The 16,233-nt window shown below is 46.7% G+C and overlaps 1 protein-coding gene across 1 annotated transcript in view; it reads left to right on the top strand.

Annotated features, from left to right (window-relative positions):
* The first annotated feature begins 555 nt into the window (after positions 1 to 555).
* The window catches only part of LOC144115754 (uncharacterized), a 328,928-nt gene continuing 313,250 nt past the window's right edge, over positions 556 to 16,233 (top strand). The window contains exons 1-2 of the mRNA XM_077650248.1: positions 556 to 971; positions 1,500 to 1,635. The gene's annotated coding sequence lies outside the window, so the exon portion shown is untranslated. The remainder of the gene's footprint in view (positions 972 to 1,499; positions 1,636 to 16,233) is intronic.

Raw genomic sequence — 16,233 nt, 5'->3', positions numbered from 1 at the left:
CTCTAAAAAGCAAGCTTTCAGGCATTGTCCCGCTTGTAATGTGCTGCTGGGCCACGAGTAGTGCGGCTTGTTGTACATTCGAGCGGATGCGGGCGGTCTGAACAAGACGAGCAAATGAGCTGGTTGAACCAAGCATTTCCCAGTACCAACACGCTCTATGCGCGCTCACAGTAAGTTTTTGTGCCGTCCGACAGCTCGTTATGCACAGCGAGATCTTGCCGCCGGGAACGAGCGCGCCGGCAGCCGTCGGAACGGGAAGAAGGCCCGAAGGCCGGCGATGGCGAAACGGGCACGTGACCAAACTCGTGCGCCGCCGCTCCTTCTCTCTTGTTTCGACGGTGGCGCTCCCTACGCGGAGCGGATGATTCCTGCCTCTCCTCCCGAGAGGTGTTCGTGCTTGTCGATGACGCCGTCTGGCCACAGCCGGGCCCACCCGCCCGCTTCCTTTCGACGATCGCCATGAGCACCGCGCCCGCCCAGTGCCGTCCGGCGCCCATCCCCAGCTGCTAGGCCGACCCGTCGCCCGCGTAGGCGCCCCTCGCCCTTCTACTCGTAACCCTCGCCCGCCGGGAGAGCCTCTTCGCGCCGTCGTCGTCAGCTGCAGCAGCGACGGCCCGTGTTCCTGCAACCCCCCAGCAGCCGGCGCAGCTGACTGCGATGGCGGCAGCTCGTTCTTCACCACCTCGACGCCTGCTGTGTGGTCCTGGACGCGAGCGTGGCTACCCTGCTGCCCTCCGGCCTCCCCGACGCAAACAGCCCCTACGCTCCGCCTGAAACGGTGGTATTCAGCGTACCCCGCCGCGCTGCTACCGAGCTAGCCGAGCAGTTGACCTGGAGAAATCGGTGCGTGCGGACGTGAGTGAGGTGGCCCGAGTTCGCCCGTGTACGCAACACACAGTCAGCCACGCAACGAGCACCCACACCCCGACGCTCCCTGCGACCGGACCTCGCCACTTCGCAGCTAAGCCACCGTTTGTCCCCACTCTTGTCGCTCGCTGTTCCGCGTCTTAATCTTCTCTCGCGTAGCATTGTTGTATGGTAATGACCCTTATGTCTTCTGTGTGTTAATGTCAGAGTTTGCGTCCGAATTCTGCGCTTGTTTTTTACGTCGCGCCTCTGTACGGACCCCACTTTGCTGCGCTTGGTTTCGTGACCTATCGTTGTTGCTCTCTGGCCAAGTGAAGGGGTTTATTGCTGAACTTCTGTACGCCTCACCAGCGGATAATCTGGCGCGGCCCCTATCGCCGGTCGGCAGTCGAGCCTCATATTTCGCACGCGGGGTGGAGAAGTTTGTCGCTTCCCTCCCTCCTAAATTACGGAGAGTGCAGGGGTGGGCAGGTTGGCCCGATTAATTATAATTTGGGCGCCAACCAACCACCAAGCCGCCCACAATGTTCTGACAGAGCGCGGCAGCCAGCAACGATTCCGCGCGGGCGCCGGAAGCCGGCAGAAAAGTTTGGGATTGCTCATGTGGCCATGTTGGCGTCCTTTTCGTCCAGCCGAGAGAGCAACCCGTAATGATGGCCGAAGAAGGGCGATTCTTTCGGCATACAACCAACTCGAAATGCCAGGGGCGTGAGCTCAGCGACGGATAATCTGAAGAGATCGTTACAAAGTTGGCCCCGCATTTTGCAGGTGAGGACGAGTTGCTTGTCCTGCTCTCACTTTTTCACATTCTTCGACGAAGCACGTCTCGCGTAGGCAGCTCTGTCTGTACCGCACTCCCGATGCTCGATTCGGAAGGGAGGCGGCATATAAATGTGCTGGTGCAGTTTCAGTTATGCGCATGCGTTCTCGAGCCAGAATCGACGGCCCAATTCAGCAGCAAAGCTGTTTCTGCAGGAGTTGCACACGACAATTCTTCGTCCGACGTGTTCATGGCCAAACGCGCCGGTGTCCGGGGCTGTGTACACGCAGCAGCCGTGCGCGAACATGACTGCGTCCTGGGACTGCGGAACTTTTTTCCGAGGGGGGGGGGGGGGGGGGGAGCAGGACTTTGAGCTTATTTTTTAATTTTTATATATCTCATTTACATCATATAATTTTTATTTTTTATTTTTCACACCGGAACATATCTTGAGGGGGGGGGGGGCAAGACCTTGAGCTTATTTTGTTATTTGTTTAATGCTCATTTACAAACTTTTATATTCTTACTTTTTTAAAATTTTCTATGATGAAATGTTCATGCAAACTCTCACGTTGTGGTGACGACACTCCCGCAGTCAGGAAGACAACGAAAAAGCGGCAGCGATTCGTCATCCGGCTGGCGTAAATTAAATGGCGGCCAGACTGCAGTACCGGTGTTGCCAGACTGCACGATACATTTATGGTCCGTTCCAATTCTCTAGACGTCTAGTGACACGTCTAGGAAGCTGTCTACATGTCCATATATTGGATGGATGGATAAGGCTGAACCCTTTACATCGGGCGGTGGCTCAAGCCACCTAGCCATGTCTTGTGAAATTTTACTCCTGTCTTGCTTTTAGCCACCAATCAGATAACCTTCGCTTGGTTACTTCTAACCTCTTAAAATCCACTTTCCCTTCACTATCCCTAAACCCCAATGCCTTGGGTATGTCAGCCCCGCTGCCTTCCACTGTAGGGTGAAGCCCTTTACAGAAAAGTATCAAGTGTTCAGCCGTTTCCTCCTCCTCTCCGCACGCAATGCACAAAGTGTCTATCTCCTGGTACCTGACTCTATACGTCTTAGTCCGCAAAACTCCAGCCCTGGCCTCAAACAACAAAGAGCTTCCCCTACTATCATCATAGATATTTTCTTTGGCAATTTCCTGTTTAAAGGTCCGGTATGTTTCCAGTGCCGATTTCGTCAGCAACCCTGTTTTCCACAAAGCTCTCTCTGTTTCTTTAACCTTTTTCTTAACCGATAATTGCTGATTTGCCCCCTTACTGCTGTCCAGATATTTGCTTGTCAATTTTCTAGTTCGCTTTCTCCATTTCGTGTCAACATTCTTTATATACAGGTATCTGAAAACTTTCCTAGCCCAGCGCTTTTCCTCCATCTTTCTCAATCGTTCCTCAAATGCTATCTTACTGCTAGCCTCTCTGCTCTCGAAAGACGCCCATCCCATATCACCATGTACCCCCTGATTTGGTGTATTGCCATGTGTTCCCAAAGCTAACCTCCATACTCCCCGTTGCCTAATTTCCAGCCTTGCTTGAACATCTGGCCTCATACACAGGACCGCATTACCGAAGGTCAGGCTAGGGACCATCACCCCTTTCCAGATCCCTCTTACCACCTCATACCTATTGTAATTCCACAGTGCCCTATTTTTCGTGACAGCTGCATTCCTACTAGCTTTGTTCATTACATATTTTTCATGCTCTGTCAGATACTCAACACTGTTATTTATCCACACCCCAAGATACTTGTACTCATTCACTACATTTAGCACGAACTCCTGTATTCTATGCTCGCCGCCCTCTTCATTAAATATCATGACTGCAGATTTTTCCTTACTATACTTGAAGCCTAATCTATCTCCCTCTGTACTGCATATGTCTAACAACTTCTGCAGGTCTTCCTTGTTGTCAGCCATTATCACTATACCGTCCGCGTATATTAGTCCCGGTAATGTCTGTTTAATCAATTCCCCTTGCTTGAAAAAAGATAGGTTGAAGCCTAGTCCGCTCCCCTCTAGCTTGGTCTCCAACCCTTGCAGGTACAACATGAACAACAAAGGGGACAGAGGACATCCTTGTCTAAGCCCCCGCTGTATCTCTACAGGCCCTGATACATTTTTTTCCCATTTTATGAGCACTCTGTTACCTCTATATATATCTTTTAAAAGATTAATTACTCCATTTTCCACATCCAATGTGCCCAGTATGTCCCACAAATGCTCCTGAGTAACGTTGTCATAGGCTCCCCTAATATCCATAAATGCTAGCCATAAGGGCCTATGTTCCTTTTCCGCAATTTCTATACACTGTGTCAATGAAAATAGATTGTCCTCCAACCTCCTTTGTTTCCGGAACCCATTCTGTAGTTCCCCTAACACCCCCTCGTTCTCCACCCAAGCCTGCAGTCTATCCTTTATAATCTGCATCACCACCCTGTAAACCACAGATGTCACTGTTATGGGACGATATTTACTTACGTCTGCTTTGTACCTCTTTCCCTTATATATCATGTTCATTCTACTTAATCGCCATTCATCGGAGACTTTCTCATCCACTATCATTTTGTTCACTACCTGTATTAATGTTTGCTTGGATTTTGGTCCTAACTTCTTTATCAACATAATCGGGATACCATCTGGTCCTGTTGATATGCCACTAGGAACCTTCTTCTCTGCCCTTTCCCACTCTCCTTGCTCAAGTGAAGCTATTGCTGTAACCGGTCTATCCTCCTTGGATAAATTATGTACCACGTGCTTTGCTGAAAATTTTTCCGTCATCCTTGTTCCTATGTGTTTTATTGCTTCATCCCCTTCTAGTCGAATACCCTCACCTCAACTGCTCACGCCGCCTCGCGACGTATAAATGTAACTAAAGCTTATGAACAGTTGTACTATAACTTTTCTCTAACTGAGCAATATCGATCATTAAAAACGTGTTTTCAACAAGTTTGCACATTTTTTCTGGAATGAGTTTGCGCGTAAATTAACCGGACTGGTGGATGCGCCTATCGGTCAGCCTACTTGTAGCAGACGGGGCCGCTCTCCGAAGACGACGCTGAAGAGATATGCGATTATTCTTTTATTATTGATGCTAAACTGTACATGCTCCTCGAACGTGCTCGTCCAGACGGTCCTGTAAACATAAGAAAGAATACGAAAGACTGTAATTAATATGCGCGAAATGCGATACGGCTAATATACACTGCAACAGGAAAACACATGCATGCCATTAAACCTGCTGTCTGCCGTACGTGGTACTCGGCGACGGCGATAAACCTAAAGACGGCAGTGAGCTTTAATCCTGCAAAGACTAAAATCAATTCGCAACATGCCGGCGTGTTTGTTCTGAGAGTGTAGAGATAAAAAAGAATGTACGCGAAAGAGTTGATACAACTAATACAGCAACAGAAAAACACATTTGTTAACCGTCACGCCAGCCGTCCTAACGCCCCTCGAGGAACCAAACGACAGCGACGAGTATTAATCTCTAAAATCAAGGTGCTAATTAAGATCTGCCATCGTAAGATGCCGGATCACGTGAACAGACCTACAGGGCCCGCTCCTGTAGCAAATCTCTCAACCGCACGATTTTCTCCTGCGTGATTCACTGCTAGGAATCGCACGTCCACGAAGATTAATTAGCCACAAGTTTGCGTACCAAATAACATAATGTAATGACTCACTTTTTTTTCCTTTCCTATACTCCGGGTACAGTCCGACGCCCGCAAGAGCACGACTCGCTCATCCGCGTACATCAGCTCCATCTTTAGACAGGAAGTTAGCCTGCATCGATGTAGACTTCGGCGAAGCAGTCACAAGCGTTTGCGGGTAGGTTGGCTGGAAACGCTGATTGGTCAAAAAATGTGACGTCACGCCTGCACGTCATGGTCACGTGACTTTTGTTGACGTCATGTCCGGTTGGGGACGGTCTAGTTAAGCTAACTGCGACGCTTATTCCGCATTGACTATTCCTGCCGAAGAGGCTCCAGGGAAGTTTCCTGCCCTGTCTGAGTTTTATTCTGCTTATTTGTTTACTTGTTCTGGCCAGCGGCACTCGAGAACAGGCATCTCCGCAAATCCTCCACCGTCTATCTGTGGACTCGCCGCCGCTCTGCCTTGAGGGGCGCCTATTGTCCCCCCCCCCCCCCCCGCTCCTCGTTTTCCTTTCTTTTTATTTTTTTCTGCCCGCTCCCCGCGGCTGCTCGATGGACAGGGGGCGACAGCCAGCGACCAGACTCCTCTCTTCGACTGAGGGAAAGTAGGGTGGTCATAGGAACAGACGAAAAAAAGGGGGGGGGGGCAGAAAGGAGAAAGCGGAGGTTAGAGACAGCGGGGGCGGAGAGGGGTGAGTTGTCCGCAAAGAAAAAAATAAGGGGGGGGGGGGGGGCGCCGACAAGAATTATTATTGGGGGAAGCTTCCTTCCGTGGTAGCGAGAGGTTCGAACACGAGGAAAGAAAATATCATAAACATGAAAGCAGCAAGAAAAGAACAAACAAACGGAAAACAACACTGCGCGCATATGCCTCAGAGCGCGATGCGCTCCCCGCGGGTGTGGCTGTTAACAGTTAAAATGTTACGGCGGTGGTGCGGCCGGCCAAACGCCCCTTAGAAACCCGATCCCGCAGCCGGACGCCGCAAAGCACAAATGTCTCCGCGCTGCCTCGCGTCAGAAGGGCGCCTCCGCCCCGCGTTCCGTCGCGGAGACAAAAAGAGTGCTCCTTCCTAGAAACTGAGAGAGAGAGGAGAGTAACAGAAAGAAAATGGGGAACGAAGGCGCGAAATCGCCCAAGTGTCCGTTATTGCAATGGGTTAACTGTCCTATATGGAACATCGCGCTCTACTATCGGCAAAGCAGGAAAAAAGGAATAAAGAAAAATAAAATATATAAAAATATATAATTTTGAGGGGGGAATAGGCAATATACTTTGCTGTCACAACTGTTTTCTATGGTCATGAGCAAGAAAGAATGGCAGGGGGAGGAGAAGGGCGGAATGTGGAAGCAAGCACGCAAATTGGCATAACCTCAGGCGATGCAGTCGGGGTGCTGTGAATTTCAATTTCAGTAGGGCTAGGACTATGACCTCTGAAGTGTGGAGAGAGTGTCAGGGTTTTCATTTATACTGACCTGCACAGTATTAAACTGATATATAAAGTATGATTCTCGTTGCTCACGCTCACGGGTATTTTGGAAGTCGCTCTGTAGCAGCGTAACTTTTAGTTTGTGAAACTCGTGACCTTCCTGGGAAAGATGGTTCTACAGGGGGAGGAGAGGAAGAGATCTGGTGTGCGCGCAGTGGTTGTTGAATCTAATTTGGAAGGAATTCTCGGTTTGGCCAATGTATTGCATGTGGCAATCACCACACTCGAGCATGTATGCTACGTTACTACTGTCACAATTCAAGTTTTCACGGATGGAGTGTTTGAAGTTAGAGTGCGTGCTTTGAGCTAGTGTGGTTGTCCGCATGTGCTGGCAAACTTGACATCGAGTCTTCCGGCAAGGTAGGCAACCAACAGGCTTTCCCTTATGGAGAGTAGAGTGAACTACATAATTATGTGTTTTTTTGGTAGCCTGTTGGCAGTCTATCGTTTTGTTCGATTATGTTGAAATGTTTTTATTTAGAATTTTGTTGACATTAGGAACATTGCTTGCGAAGGTTAAGACGAGATTAGAGCAGTGTCATTTGCGGTTGCTGATGGGGGATCCCCAAACATTTCGTTGCGACTTTTTGCTTCCGCTTTCCTAATGGCATCATCAATAATAGAGGCCGCGGATAGCATTGCTCCCTCAGAACCTCCCGCATACGGTTAGAATTTTCTTTGAAGTCTTCTGGTCGTGAGCAGATCCGTTTGAATCTGATGGCTTGGGAATATGGAATCGAACTTTTGCAGTGGCGTGGGTGGCAGTTCTTGTAATGAAGGTACTGTTGTCTATCCGTGGGAGCCGCCGCGGTGGCTGAGTGGTTATGGCGCTCGGCGGCTGGCCCGAAAGACGCGGGTTCGATCCCGGCCGCGGCGGTCGAGTTTCGATGGAGGCGAAATTCTAGAGACCCGTGTGCTTTGCGATGTCAGTGCACGTTAAAGAACCCCAGGTGGTCGAAATTTCCGGAGCCCTTCACTACGGCGTCCCTCATAGCCTGAGTCGCTTTGGGACGTTAAACCCCCATAAACCAAACCAATCTATCCGTGGGCTTTCTATAGACACTGGTGATTAAGCTACCCTTTCCCACTCGAACTTAGACGTCCAAGAAATTAATTTGACTGGTGGAGTAAGTGTGTGTGAAACAGAGGTTTGGATGTTTGTCGTTAAATGCTGAAATAAACTGGATGAATTGGTCCTCGGTTTTCGTCCATACCATTAATATGTTGTCTAGGAAGCGTTTGTAAAAAGCCGGTTTTGTTGGGTGTGAGCGGATAAACTCCGATTCAATGCTATGCATATATATGTTGGCATAGCTTGGCGCCATTTTCGTTCCCATAGTGGTACCACTCGTTTGTAGGTAAAAGGAGTTGTAGAATTCGAAAGAGTTGAGTTTGAGGACCAGATTAGTAAGTGCAGCGATGGAACTTTGGCCAGGAGCATCAGCGCTTCTGTGTTTTCCATAGGATGCGACCAGAGCTCGGATGCCATCATCATGCGGTATGTTGGCGTACAGAGACAGTACATCAAGGGTAACTATATATATATATATATATATATATATATATATATATATATATATATATATATATATATATATATATATATATATATATATATATATATATATATATATATATATATATATATATTTCATTCATTTAGACAGATTTGAGTCGACGTTTCTGACAGAGCCTGTCCTTTCTCAAGACTGAAGTTACAACAGCGATCTTCCTCCCCTTCTTAAGGAGTTGGAATTGGCACACATGTCCGCCACATGAACAGAGCAACAAGCAATCGGATGCTGAAAAGAAGGTGGGCACAAAAGAGAAATACTAGAAAAGGAAGAAAGAGAAATAAAGAGAGAGAGAAAAACGCGATGTCGCCCCTGTTCACCGAGCAGTCGCGGGGAGCGGCAGGAATTGTCGAAGTCGCAATTCCTCGCAAGTTCGCGTAACTGAGCATTATAAACCTCTGACAGGCTCACCAGGGTTCTGTAAACATATCTTCAACCGCGATGGCGTTCTGTCGTGGCTGAGAACAGACGGTCGCAAGTGTTGAGCGCGGTTAGAAACGCATCTTCGCCTTTCGTAACTTCATTTAATTGAGGTCTCCTTCGTTTTAAAATTGCGGCCGTGGCGGGAGGCGCTCCGCAACGACGGTGACCTTCGACGCCGCGCGAATGCAGAAGCATAGCTTTGCGCCGGGACGCAGCAAACTCAGGCGCCAGACGCCTCTAAGTAGGTAGAAAACAGTGCCTTCCACTGGTTCCATGGTATTGGTGGCTGGCCCGGGGTTCCCAGGAATGTACGAGGGGGCATGAGATCCCGTGAAACTCATAGTAAAGGTTTACCTCGTCGGCACGTTGTTGTATTGTAGATGCAAGATCGAACGACACACCGGAGCGAGCGATGTCATGCTGACGCCAAGTTCCCGCCAACCCCCCCCCCCCCTCTACTTTTCCTGCGTCACGTATACGTGGTGTCAAGCAACATGCATGTGACTGAAACTGAAACTCTGAAGAAGAGAAACTGAAAGTAAGAGAACTGAATTTGAAAATAAGAGAAGAGAAACTGAAACTGCCGCACAGTTTATTACCTGATGGACGCAACTGTATCATGTATTACTGAACGTCTTCATAAAACCGCTGTTTGTTCTATAGGATTAGCAGCATTAGTATATGTTTGCTATTAATGACACCTAGGTAATGAACATGATTTACCAACTTAAGTAGTGTTGGTTCTGGTGTAACACACGAATAATTTATAGGCATGCCTTTGTGTATACGCCAGAAATCAAATTGTGAAGCAAGCCTTGAAACTGCCTGTGCATTTCTCATAAAAAAAGGAAAAAAAATTATCTTGCTTTCATAGCATGCGTGTCATCTATATCAGATGTGATTGTAATCTTGAGCTATAACTTGAAATGACCCGTACTAGCTGCCATCAAAAATCACTTTAATTATTCAACAAACCTCATAACTTATTTCTGTCACGAAAGGAATGAAATGCTTCACTTATATCTCATTGCTTTGGTACAGTCATGGTTCATTATGCATTGTAAAATCTGATTCACGAATATTTTTGTTACTTGTTGCACGGTCTGTTCCTGAAATGCAGCACATCCACCAGTGTTGCGTTCCCGCGTGGATTTCTTTTTTGTTAATTGAGTGCAGGTGAATAGCCACCGGATTCTTTGCCGATCGCCCAGTGTGGATATGTGCCATCTTTTCATAGGCTAACAACAACAGCAACATTGGCCACGCTATCAGCTTCCGCAAGTTACGTTCACGCAAGCTCCACTTCAGGTTGACTGAGGAAATATCCCGCAAATAATTTCCTAGAGACGTCCTTTTTTTTCCGTGAGGTCAACGAGGGGTCAAACGACAGGCCCAAGCGGTGCGAGGTCACGTTCTCTTTTCATTCTAGAGACGCAAGCTTGCACTGCAAAATGAAACCTTGTCTTTCTGTTCCAAATGAAATTTCATTTCATTTTTACAGTATGCAAGTTACATCCTAGAGAGATGCAAGAGCTAAAAGCTGCTAAAAAGCACCTTGACTGGGCCCAAGCGCCTCTGAAATGGCAGTACACGACAAACGCACTTCAATAAAAAAAAATATGTTTACATATACGTATAAAAAGCATTAAAAATGTTTACGTGCTCTTAACGCAGCGCTATCCACGTTCTTTTATTGATGACGCCATAAGCAGAGCTTCAAATCTGAACCGTAGTCAAAAAATACTCCAGGGGCACCGAAGAGATAACCGAAATGATTACACTACAAACCTTATTCTCACATTTAACAGTAACGCACCGAACATAAACAGAATTCTTAATAAGCACTTTAATATACTCCAGCAAAGTCAACGACTATCGAAAATATTTACATGCGCATCCCGCGTGATTTAGAGGCGTGCCAAAAACATTCAGAACCATCTAGTCCACTCCAAGGAACACAAAACCCCAAAATATGGATGCCAGCCCTGTGGTAAAGGTCGCTGCAAAGTTTGCAAGCACATGCAGACTACATGTTCCGCAACTAGTACGAGGTCAGTTTTCCAGCATTCAATCAACGGCAAGTTTGACTGCGACTCATCAAACATTATTTACCTTCTTGAATGCACTGTGTGTAACCAGCAATACATAGGACAGACAAACACTGCATTCCGCATTCGATTTAACAATCACCGCGCACACACCAAGTCTCTCCCAAACCTTCCCCTATCCGAGCATGTAAACTCAGGACACCCATTTGACCAACTAAAAGTAGCAATTATTTAAGGGGGCTTCAAAAACAGGCGAGAACGTGAACAACGTGAATTCTATTTTATCCGCAAGTTTAATACTATTCAAGAATATCATAACGAAAAGCCTGGTAGCCTTTCTTTTATTCACGACCTCCAAACAAGATAATACTACACCTCTCGTTAATTGGCTAACTCAGATATACCCTTTATAACTCCTAGTGTATATTCCAGGCAATCATACCCACCCTTACTTACACTATCCTGCCTCGTGCAGTATTGATAAGCTTTGACGTTCTTTCCTTACTTTTTTCCGACAATTTGAAATCTTTGTACTCAGCTAGCCCAACCCTCCTCCACTACAAACAAGTATTCCCGACGAAGTCGGTTCAACGACCCGCCCAGGGAGAGGAATGCACTGTTCAGTGAAACCCAGACCCCCTGAGTAAGTTCTTACACATGTGCTCGTTAACGTAGCCCACTCCTTCCTTAACGTTCTAGCCCTCGGCTCACCGGAAATTAGTGAGACCCCCCAAAAGGCGCCTGGTTTGGCCTGTTCGTCGCTGCCAGTGTCATTTGCGCAGCGGCGCCTCTTTGGCCACGCATCTGCAGCGGCGCCCATCTTTGTGTTTGTGCATTTTGTTTGTGTGTTTTGTTTGCACGTTTTGCTTTCGTACGGCTGCGGTTGCCGCGCTGCCCATGTTCCCCGCACCGTCCTCCTCTTCCTTTCTCTCGTTTTGCCATCTTCTTTTTTTACCCCCTCCTTCCTTACTATAATAGTCCCTCCCTTTTTTCTTTTCTTTCTATTTTTTGCTTCCTCCCCCAATCTTGTCCCTGTCTGCTCCCCGCACCCCTATCTTTATTTTTTTACTTTTTGTTCAATTTTTTGAACTGTTGTTGCAATTTGCTTGTTACACTCCTTTTGCCCTCCTCTGCAGCTCACAAACTTAAAACGTCCATTTGACGCGAGACCACTACAGTCCTGAAGAAGACCGCACCGCGGTCGAAACGTTGATAAATAAATGTGTCGCTGTAGAAGTGCCCACTTCTCTTAAATCTCTCTCTCTCTCTCTCTCTCTCTCTCTCTCTATATATATATATATATATATATATATATATATATATATATATATTAGAACAAACACAAAAACAACGAAGCAAGTGACATATAGATTAAATGCAATGAAAACAATGAGCATGTATGTTCACTAACAGTAGTTTACAGACGCATGAAAACAAATAGAATACCCGAGAAAAATAGAGACAAGAACACTCAATAGGCATACATGGCACCGGCAGACAACAGAGGCACATAAAATGCAACCTGGCTATATATTAACAAAATAAATTTTTAACTCGCTTGGTTTAACACTAGCCAAAACTTTGTGCTTATTAAGAGTGGTCGGTAAATTTTGTTCAAGGGTTTGTAGTTTATAATTCGAAAATATAAAATATACCAGAGATCCGGTGTCTCAGGTGTAGAGTCGATTCGAAGCGGTCCTTAAATGTGTAGTACGTATTAAGAAATCTCTATAAGCAGGAGAAGAATGGTAAAAGAACCTCAAAATGCAAAAACATATGTTCAAAACGAATTGTTATAATTTCTAAAAGCAGTTTGCGTTGGAGAGACAGATAAGGAAGGTTTGCAATGTATAGCGGATCATTTTCTTCTGCAGAACCTGTATTTTTATCACATTTGTTTTTTGTGGTGGTTGCCCAGAGTTACGGAACCGAAAAGAGCATGATAAATTTGAATTTTCACGTGAGTTGGAAGGAGCCATCGACATCGTGTTAGAACAGCTGCTACTCAAGAGAGCTTTTTGCATATATTTTCCACATGCCGATCCCACCTGAGATGCGACGAGAAAGTAACTTCAAGGATTTTGTGGCTGTCAACAATTTGAATTTCTTGACCTGCCTATTTAGGAGCGCGTTGTAGTTCGACTGGATTGTTCCTTGCACGGAAAATTATTACCTTAGTCTTTGTAGGATTTATTTGGAGACAACTGAGAAGAGGACCAGTTCTCTAGTTTCGTAAGGATTACGTTGCACTCTTCAATTAACTTGTTTATGTCGTGACCAGGGATTAGTAAACTGCAATCATCGGGGTATATAATAAATTTCGCTTAGTCCCAAATATGCACAATGTAATTTATATAGATGTTAAAAAGCATCGGGCCCAGAATGCTGCCTTGAGGCACACCATTTCTTACCGCCAGAAAAGAAGACTGATGGTTGTGGATATAGACAGATTGTTTTCGATTTTGCAGGTATGATTTCGTGCGGTCTAAAGGTGTTCCACAAACTCCGTTTTGAGAAAGTTTTTGAGTTAAAATTTGATGGTTTAGGGAATCGAAAGCCTTACTAAAATGAATGAAGAGTCCGATAGTGAGAATACCTGCCTCAATGTTTTGCAGGATACATTCCTTAAGTGATAACAAAGCTGTTTCCGTCGACTTGCCCCTTCGGAAGCCAAATTGAGCCTCAGACAGGATTTGTTTTGCTTTAAAAAAGTTCACTGCACGGGAAAAGATTACTGTTTCCAAGCCCTTTGAAAACATTGGAATCACAGTTATTGGTCTGCAATTAGACACTACATCTTTATCTCCCCCTTTAAACACAACTGTCACTCTTGCTTTCTTTATTTCTTCCGGGTAAACTCCCGTTTCAATTAACAAATTGAAGATGTATGCAAGCACAGGTGCAATAAAAGATAGCACATATTTGACTGATTTTATCTGAATATTGCCAACATCTAAGGCTTTGCTATTATTTAAATTCATAAAGGTTGTACATACTTCTGTCTCACTGGTGGGCTCAAGGAAAAGGCTTTCGAAAGGGCTACAAGATGAAGAACTTCAGGTCGATGCATAATAGATAAATGGGTAGTTAAAAATTGCTGTTGAAAGGGTCAGCAAGAGCCTGATCGGATAATTGAGAGCCCTTATAGATTATTCGTTGAGTTGGCGCATTTTTCGTATTGCGACGTAACAAGTTATTTACAACTTTCCAGACAGCGTCTGAATATTTCATTCTAGCATCAGAGAACAGTTTTTGGTGATACACAATCTTAGCACGCCTAAGCTCAGCATTTAGATTATTTCTTGTTTTTTTTTAAATAAGTTTAGAGATTCTAGAGAGCGATTATTTAAAAAGGCATGGTACAACTTGTTTTTGCGCTTTATCATTCTTTTGAACTCTGGCGTGATCCATGGTTTTCTTATTCGTTTAGACTGCCTACTGTTCTTGAAGGGAAAGGGCTTAGAGTATATTTCTACAAAAGCCTTGATAAACTCTGAATATGCATTATTTGAGTCTTTTATATCGAATAACTAGGAGTCCTGTCCAAAACCATTTCAGCTTGTTATCTGGGTACCCCCAACCTTTTTTTGTTTGCGTGTAACTCCAGCCCTGCTTCACCTTTGCCATTGTGGCCGCTATTGTTTCTCAAGTACCATGCACCATCTTGATATTAGCAGTTCCTAATTTAAGCCTTCTGCAGGGTTTGAAGGACCTATTTAATTGGAAATGTGGAGAACACGTGCACAGGGTGCAAAGCGCGTGATCTGCCAGGAAACACTGAGGCGGCCCCGAGAAGGGCCTTTATTAAGGTTGACAGCCGTTTTGTGCCTCTTCACTTGGCAGCGGCGACACAGCGTGTGCGGTCCTTATGGTTTCGCCCTAGCTGTCCAAGCAATCCTCGGACACGACCATGACCTTCGACATCTGATGTTTTTATTCAAAAAACACGGGGACCAAAGTCATGCTGTATGCAGTGCAATCGCCATGTGGTTCCAATGACGGCGAATAATCATACACCTAGACCGGCTCTTCGGACAGATTCAGGAAACGACTGAAAAGATCAAAAGTAACGAGCAAACAAAGGTGTGCTGCAAACAAGTTTGAACGCAAAGAAACGAAGGCGCGCTGCGCTGGGCTAATGCTGTAGCGAGGTCTAATATGCAAACTTTCACGGCTGGCGTCGATTTCTACAAAGCGCGAGTAGTCGCTACGGAAATAAACAAAGGCGCACTGGAGCTGGGTAAGTCTGTAGCTACAAGCACGAGTTTTTTGTCTCTACCGCCGATTTCCACACCGCGCGATCGTCACAACGTTTCTTGGACTTGCTGTTGAAGCTGACAGCGATCATAAAAATTAAGGCCGCCGAATGTAGTGGCAGAGGCTTGCCATTGAAAGGAACAAAGCCATGCACTTTGTCAACCCAGTAACGAGGCCTAGCGCGAGTTTTAGAGCCGACTTGGACAAAGCGCGAGACGGCGCGCGCTTCTAACGCTTGCCAACGCAAAGAAACAAAGGCGCGCTGCGCTGGGATAATGCTGTAGCGAGGTCTAATATGTAAATTTTCATGGCTGCCGTCGATTTCGACAAAGCGCGAGAAGTCTCTAGGCCCTCTAGGGACAGGCCGAGAGAGGCGCGGCGACCCCACATCCGGTTGAGAACGAGGGCGAAGCGAAAAAAACGTCACGCAGACACGCATCCCACCGACCAATCGGCGTTTCCAGCCTACCGACCCGCAAACGCTTCTGGAAGAACAAGCCCAAAAACAAGTCATCGGTCAAGCCCAGGCCGCCGCCGGAAGTCAACTGATTCCGGCCGACGTCTAGGGGGGTGGGGGGGGGGGGGGGGTAGACGGTGAAACGGGGAGGCTGCGTCTCACCCGATGTGTAAACCTCTGACGGGTGCAAATGAAGTGCTCTCTCTCTCTCTCTAGCCAGATCACGTCGACGGCGTCACGAAACGCCGGAGGCTTAAATCAGGCTATCCGAGAGTGCCTTTCGGCAGCACAGACCCTCAGTCCATCGGCTGTCACCTCCATGCTTGCGAGGAACGCAGTTGGCTTGCGTCGGGGATCCATGGGAGGTCCACGGCAGCGCGGACCCAACGTCCGACGGCTGCCACCTCCTCGCTTGAAAGACCCGATCTCCGCTGCGCTGTCTTCCTTTACGCCTTTACACACCATTCGCACGCGCACACGCGCAACGCTGGGCTGGCACGCGCAGCTCCCCGCTGTCCGACGCACGACTGTCGACGCACCGCGTTCAAAAATCCCCTGAGGATTAGTTGTGCACCTCGCGATAATACATTTGAAAAGGAAAGCGAAGTGTGCAATGAAAAAACGTACAGCGTCATTTGATTTTACCAATATTCGCCTTGCCCTTTTAGACGCCAGTAAGTCAGACCAAACA

The sequence above is a fragment of the Amblyomma americanum genome, chromosome 1 (assembly GCF_052857255.1).
Source record: "Amblyomma americanum isolate KBUSLIRL-KWMA chromosome 1, ASM5285725v1, whole genome shotgun sequence".
In the NCBI taxonomy this organism is placed as follows: Eukaryota; Metazoa; Arthropoda; class Arachnida; order Ixodida; family Ixodidae; genus Amblyomma; species Amblyomma americanum.
Note: the sequence above shows the minus strand (reverse complement) of the source record. Positions and strands in the feature narration are given on the sequence as shown.